Below are 7,975 nucleotides of genomic sequence, written 5' to 3'. Positions count from 1 at the left end.
GCTGTCTCACTCAGGCTATCTGTCGGTCTTCTATTCAAGCCTCGTTAGAGGGTAAACCATAACGGTCGGTGGTCACTCTCTCGTCGACTATTGTCTAAGATACTAAGCTGCCTCTCCTAGCCCGTCTGGCTATAGGGCGTAAATGCTTGATACTCTATCACTAGCTGTACGACTCGGGCTTCGAGGCTCTTCATTTCTGTGATCATCTCGAGTCAACTGGACTTGACTGGTCTCACGGCTCTCAGGCTAATCTGTCGGACTCTATTCAACTGTGGAGGTAATGGCGAGGTCACGCAATCCGTGAGCTTGGATTTCTCTCTACTGGTATTTCAATGCTGCAGACCGCCTAGCGCGTATTCATCGTTCTCATGCGTAGATACCATGATACCTTCACGTCCTGGTGGAATTCCGGCGTGATAAGAGCTATATCATATCTCGACTAGCGGTTATCAACTGTTGGGGACCGCGTAGGCTATCTTCGACTCTATCAACTGCTGAGTCTCTGCGGTAGTACCTCAGTACGTGACGTGGTATCATACTCCTCGTCTATTTGGGCTACTCAGAGCTGTATGTGGATCAACGACAGTATGACCATAGAGAGTTTCCTCGACTCTCTCCGCTTAAACTGCATACGTAGCTGACTGTCAGTGCAACCTTCCTTATGGCTAGTCCTCGAGTGGGATATCTACTCACAGATACTTGCATGCTGAGGGGTATCATAGGGCTACTCTCCTCGTTCGAACTCTGATTTCAGAAAGAACGTTGCTTAACTCCCGCTATTGCATTCGTGTCGCAGCTAGTATCAAACCAAGTCTTCTGAGACAGTCTCTACGATACGAGAGACTGAACCCTGTTCTGTCTTCCATAGAGAAACAAGGTTTGGAATTAGAATATCTAATCACACATTAATCACCAATTGAGAGATAAATTATTCCCTGTTCCATTCACTGAGGAGGAAGTAGAGAGAGGAGATCTGAGACGGGTTTGTAGCCCAAATGGAACGCTATTCCCTATGTAGTGCACTACTTTTGACCAGGGCCCTATTGGGATTAGGGGGCCCTTCCCTATGTAGTGCACTACTTTTGCCCAGGGCCCTATGGGGATTAGGGTTCCCTTTGGGAGGCTGACAGAGTGTATAGCAGAATATTAAGATGCAGGGTAGAACGTCAGAGGAGGGCAGGAGGGAGAGGAGAGGAGAAAATCCTCCTTTTGTTCAGACAGAATTAAAGATAGCCCCTGGTGCGCGTGTGTATGCGCGTGTGAGTGTGAGTGTGTGTGTGTGTACGTGCGTGCGTGTGTGAGGACTGTTAACATAAAGTCAGACAAGGCCACGGCCACCCTCTGAAGTCTGACGGCCAAATGAGAGAGGGAGCGAGGAAGAAAGAGAGAGAGAGAGACGGAAGCAGCTTAACATGGTGTCTTCAGGTCCAGAGTGGCTTTACAGATAACAGGATTACCAAAACCACGGCCACAGTTTCCCCACAGCACCCTCCATCCCTCTATCCCTCTATCCCTCCATCCCTCTATCTCTCTATCCCTCCTTCCTTCCATCCCGCCATTTCTCCCCCCTCCGTCCATCCACACTCATACTCCCATCACTCTCCCTCCTTCTGTCAGTCCACACTCATCCCTCTATCCATCCACACATATCCTCCTCTCCCTCCATCCGTTTAAAGAGATTAGCCGTAGCCTTCCAAGACTTCTAGCAAGTAATTTAGTATACTTCAAACCCCTCGGCAAGGCTTAGTTTCATTGAAGTTTGGCTCCATTCATAACAATAATAGAAGTGTCATTGAAAGGTCGTGATAGATACATCTTTATCTAAAACAGTATAGGTACATCTCTCTGCCATGTCTGAATATGTTACAGTGACTATCACACACAGACACACACAGTTGTAGTTAGTTGTGTTTATGTAGTAGGTTAGTTGTTTATGTAGTCGTAGTTGTCGTTATGTGGTAGTAGTTGTTTATGTAGTAGTAGGTTGTTTTATTTTAGTAAGTTGTACGTTTATGTGGTAGTAGTTGTTATTGTTGTATAGTTGTTTATGTAGTAGTAGGTTGTGTTATGTGGAGTAGTGTTAGTAGTAGTTCTTTAGTTGTTATGTAGTAGTATGTCAGTTGTATTATGTAGTAGTTTAGTTTTACGAGTTATATGTATTAGTTGTAGTAGCTTTGTTGTTTACGTAAGTAGTTGTTTAGTCCACACCCAATGTTTATGTACGGAGTAGTAGGATTGTTTATGTAGAGTAGTAGGTTGGATGTTTGTAGTTGGTTTATGTTGTAAGTAGTTGTTTGTTTATGTAAAGTAGTTGTTGTTGTTTATGTAGTAGTGTTGTTTATGTGGTTAGTTTGTTTGTTTATAGAAGTAGTAGTTGTTTTTTGCTAGTAGTTGTTGCTTTGTAGTAGTAAGTATTTTTGTTGTTAGTTGTTGTAGTGTAGTATTAAGTGTATATGCTTAGTTGGTATAGTTGTTTGTTATGTGTGTGTGTATGTGCTTTGTTATGTGGTAGTTAGTTTTCTCGTTTTTAATTCGTAGTGGTTAAGTTGTTTTAGGTCTGTAGTATGGTGTTGTTGATGTAGTAGTAGTATGTTTTATGTAGTAGTGCTATTGTTGTTTATGTAGTTATAGTTTTGTAGTGTCTGTTGTTTATGTAGCGTAGTCGGTTGTTGTTTATGTAGTAGTAGTTTGTTTGTTTATGTAGTAGTAGTAGTTGTTTATGTATTGTACGTATTTGTTGTTTTAAATGATAGTAGTTAGTTGTTTAATGTAGTAGTAGTTGTTGTTTAATGTAGTAGTGTTGGTGTTGTTTATGTTGTAGCCATTATTGTTTATGTAGTAGTATGTTTGTTTATGTGTAGTATTGTTGTTTTGTAGTAGTAGTTGTTGTTTAATGTTGTAGCCATTATGGGATTTGTTATGTTAGTAAGTTAGTTGTCGTCATTTATTTGTATGTGAGGCTCCATAGCTAGATATGATTGTATATTATGTAGTTATGTCATAAGTTGTTTATGTAGTAGTCAGTCCTAGTGGTCTTAACATAGAAACGTCTTCCTTCCTAGCGTATGACGGCTGCGTGTCCCAATGGGTTGTTTAATACTTGCGTACTATGTAGTTAGTGATGTATTTGTGTTTATGGTGTAAGCTCAAGTATGGTTATATGTAGTATGTTGATAACGTTGGTTATTAGCTAGTAGTTTGTTGTTTATGTTTGTAGTAGTTGTTTATGTAGTAGTAGTTAGTTGTTTATGTAGTAGTTAGTTGTTTTATGTAGTAGTTCAAAGTTGTTGTTTATGTGATTGTTAGTGGAAAAGTTTTGGTCATTCGAATCAAGGTTACTGTGATAAGATAAACAATCTTGGTTTTCACTAAGAAAACATTCTCTATTTCTTCATACACACTTTGTTGCTACTGATGCGTGGGAAAGAAGAGGCCCATACGAGAAAAAGTAGCGACTAATAAGCTAGATAGGGTAAGGGAGATAATTTAAATTAACTCCGTGCATCACATAGCTGATGTTCTAGGACATTCAGTTAATTTGAGTAAAATAGAGAAAATGAAAGGTCATAGTTTCCATTGAAATCAAGATGCAACTCTTAGCTTAACTGTGTACCTCCTGTAAAATAGAGATTTTTTCTGAATAAATTCTTTCTGCTCTCTTCCACACAATAATAATGACAAGCCACCAAGGGGTGGTGTGTCGTGTTTATGACATTGTTAGCACAAGTTACATTACATGAAGCTAATCCGATGGGGAATCACACACGCAGCCGCATACCCGGTCAGGAGGAGACGTGTTCTGTGTCCTAAAGATGAAACGTACTTTTGGTGCGAAAGTGCAAAATCAATTCCCAGAACAGCACAAGGAATTGTGAAGTTGCTGGAGAAACGGTCACAAGGATCTATATCTCACAAGTTAAAGAGTATCTATATCGACATAATGAAAGCCACTCAGCAAGGAAGAAGCGCACTGCTCCAAAACCGCCAAAAAAAGCAGACTATGGTTGGCAACAGACATGTGGAACAGATCGTAACTTTTTGGAGTGGTCCTGGTCGATAGAACAAATAGAACTGTTTGGACATAATGACCAGTTATTGTTTTGGAGAAAAAGGGGAGCTTGCAAGCCGGTAAAGAACACCATCCCAACGTGAAGCACGGGGTTTGCAGCATCCTGTTTGTGGGGTGCCTTGCTGCAGGAGGACTGGTCCCACTTAAAAATAGATTGGCAATCATGCCGGCAGGAAAATTAATGTGGATATTATTGAAGCACATCTCAAGACATCCAGTCAGAAGTTAAGCTTGGTCCGCAATGTGGTCTTCCAACTGGACATGACCCCAAGCATACTTCAAAGTTGTGGCAAATGCTTTTAAAGGAAACAAAGTCAGGTATTGGAGTGGCATCACAAAGCCTGACCTCAATCCTTAATAGAAACATTGGTGCAGAACTGAAAAGCGTGTCGACAAGGAGGCCTACAAACTGACTCAGTTACAACATCTCTCATGGAGGAATGGGCCAAAATTCACCCAATTATTGTGGGAAGTCGTGGAAGGCTTACCCGAAACCGTTGACGCCAGATTGAACAATTTAAGGCAATGCTACATAATCCTACTTGAGTGTATGTAAACTTCTGACCCACTGGAAATGTGTATGAAAGAAATAAAGCTGAATAAATCATTCTTCTACTGTTATTACTGACATTTACATTCTTAGATAAGTGGGATCTAAGGACCTAAAGACTGTGAAATTTTTTTACTCGGATAATGTCAGGAATTTGTGAAAACTGAAGTTAGAATATGTATTTGGGCTAAAGGTATATACTTCCGATTCATGTACATAATAACAACACACACACCTTGTGTATTGTACATGTTATATTGTTAAATGTCATAATTAGAGTAAAAATTAATCATGTTTCATTGATTGTTTTATGTTCTGATGTGATGTTTAGGCGCCACAGCAGGAGTGTTACAAGCTTGTATAATTCAGTTAATTAGAGGCCGGTGTGTGTGTGTGTGTTTGTGTGTGGTGTGTGTGTGTGTGTGTGTGTGTGTGTGTGTGTGTGTTGGTTGTGGTGGTGTGGTGTGTGTGTGTGTGTGTGTGTGGTGTGTGTGTGCTGATGTTGCGCGTTGTTTCTCACTGCAGTGCATTAAACTGCAAATGTACAAGTCGACTCCTTGACTGGCCTCCGTGGTGTGTGTGTGGTGTACACTGTGTGTTGGGCGAATGTGGTGGGTGTGATTCCGTTGATGTGATGTTAGATATTGTAGTGTCGTGCAGAATGGAGTGATGCGCGTAAGCCGCCAGCGCGTGTTCCTGCAAAATCAGGTGAATAGGTGATGCATATTTTATCTGGACCATACAATCAATATTTAGGCCACCTTGCTACTCTACGGGTGATGTAGGATGTTGGGGTTGTGTAGTCTGTTTGTAGGAATGTTAGGGGAGATACAGTGATGATGTGTAGTGTGCTGCTCAGAATTAAATCGATGTGTCGTGTAAATGTCGAATCGGAATGGGTGTGCTGCTGTGGTGTGGAATGATGTGCTCGTATAGTATGTAGTGGTGTGGTGGTGTGTGTCGGTGATGTGTGTTGTGGTGTTGTGTCGTTGTGTGTGTTAGTATGAGGGTTACTATTTGGATAGATAAGTAGTGAAGACATTGAGTGTTTTAATAAATCAGTAACCAGGCGTGAGAAAACAGAGAGTATTAGTATGAAACGTGTTTCTCAGCGTCCTGGCGTTCGGTTTGATTAGATAGGTGGGGCTGGTCTAACTTGATGTCGGTCCATTACACTGTGAATCCTATTAGTGTGGGTGTTGTGTCTTGGTGGAGCTATTTTATCTGTGGGTGACATTTTGATGAGTAGCCCTGCCTCTTCCCTTCTCTGGCCAGTTTTCTGGATTGATGTTACACGTGTCCTGGTGGTTTGTTTGATGTAGGTGTTTGTTTGGTTTAGTTGGTTGGGGGTGAGTTGATTGGTTTGTTTGTTAGTGTATGGTGTTTGTTGTTGTGTTATGTTGTTTAGTGTAAGTCTTGTTTGTTAATGGTGAGTTGTATTGTTGTTTTATGTAGTGAGGTCTGTGTTTTGTAATTATTGTCGTCGCGTAGGTAGTAGTTTGCATGGTATCGAGTGGTTACAGTAGTTGTTTTAGTGCTAGTAGCGTTCTTCTATCTAACCTGGTTCGCCTTTATTATCGTAGTAATAGTTCGTATGGTATGTGAAGTATCGATGATTGTTTTGATGCATAGGCATAGTTCTTTGTTATTGTTTATGTGACGCAGATAGAGTTCGTCTCACTTTGTTTACTGTTTTAAGTAGGTTTGTGTTTTGGTTTTGGATATCTGCCGATACGGCAAGCTAGTAGTTGTAATGTATAGTAGGGGTCACGTGTACCTGCTTTGTTGTAATGGTATGTATTGTACGGATACGACGCGCTGGTGGATTGTCTGATTGTAGTAGTTGAGGGTTTTTTTGTTTTACTGCTACGATAGTAGTTAGTTGTCTTCTACGTAGTTCTAGTGGAGTAGGGTGTTTCAGGGTTTTACTCGAGTAGTCTTGTTGCTAATTAATCGTACGTCTGATGGAAAGTCATGTCAAAGCTCTGTTGTTTGTTATGTAGTTGTTTTGGGTTTTTAATTGTCTGTAGTCGTCCTGTTCTGTTGTTGGCGTACGTAACGTAGTTGTGTGATGTTGTAAGTGTAACAGTCTTCTATCTAAGATAGTAGTTTGTTACTCTGATAAGTTGAGAGGTGGATAGTTCTTGTGTACGTAGTTAGTATGTGTTTACTTGTTTTATGTATAGTTTAGCTTAGTTTGTTCTACTGGCTGTAACGTCTGATAGGGTGTGTGTGATAGTGGTCATTCAGTTGTTGTTTATGTTATATCAGAAGTAGATAAGTTGTCGAATGGGATAGTCATGTGAGTAAATGTACCTCGAGTTTGTTTTAATGTGTTTTAGTAGTTGCTTGTATGTAGTAGTGTTGTTTTCATGTGCAATGATGTTGGTTTCATGATGGTAAAGGTAGGTTGATAGACAGGTTTACTCTATGTTCGATGTAACGAGTGGAGATATGTGGATCTGGGTGATGATAACCCAGTTTGTATATTGGTTTATGTTTGTATTATAAGTTGTTTCGTTTGATCGTATTAGTAATTTATTGGATGTGGTATATAGTAAGTGTCTATCTACGTTTGTATTGAATGATGAGAATGGGAATAAGTTGGTAATTGTCTTATGTAGTCAGTAGTGTTTGTATTTTGTTTATGTGGTGGGTAGTTTCGTTGTTTATGCTAGTAGTATTTTGTTGTTTATGTAGTAGTAGTTGTTTCTATGTAGCGGCCAAAAGTTTGTTTATAGTTGAAGGTAGTTGAAGTGGATGTCTTATAGGAGTAAGTTGTTGTTGCTCTTTTATAGTTACGGCTAGAGGAGTAAGTTTGTATATACTGTAGTAACGTAGTATTTTGTTTATGGATGTATGGTTCGGTGGTTTTGTTTTATCGTATGTAGTTGCGTTGTTGTTCTATAGTACGTAGTGAAGTGAGTGTAGTTTATCAGTAGTTCTCTAGTCGTAACGAACAAGATAATCGTTGGTCTTGCTGCTAATTATTGTCAGGGTTTAGTTGTTTTTATGTATTGCGATAATGTCGTTTAGTTGTTTATGAGTGGCAGTGTATCTACCGTTTAGAATGGCTCTGTCATCTAATTATTATTAGTTATAGGGGGTTTTTATTGTAGTTTAGTCTGAGTTGCTTTGATTGATGTATGTGAGGTGAGATTGTTGTCTTAATGTGTACTCTGAATACGAATCGGTAGGGTTTCTGTAGGTGAACGTCAGGTTTGGTTGTTTGTTTTGTAGTTATAATTGTTGTTGGTGGGCTCATTAAGTAGGTAGTAGGTAACCGTCTGTTTCGTTTATTAGGTTGCCTAGTAGAGAGCTCTGGGTAACTGTTTATTTGTTACTGGTGTAGATTT

The sequence above is a fragment of the Salvelinus sp. IW2-2015 genome, linkage group LG8 (genome assembly GCF_002910315.2).
Source record: "Salvelinus sp. IW2-2015 linkage group LG8, ASM291031v2, whole genome shotgun sequence".
Classification (NCBI taxonomy): domain Eukaryota; kingdom Metazoa; phylum Chordata; class Actinopteri; order Salmoniformes; family Salmonidae; genus Salvelinus; species Salvelinus sp. IW2-2015.
The sequence above is the reverse complement of the archived record's forward strand: the minus strand, read 5'-3'. Positions refer to the sequence as shown.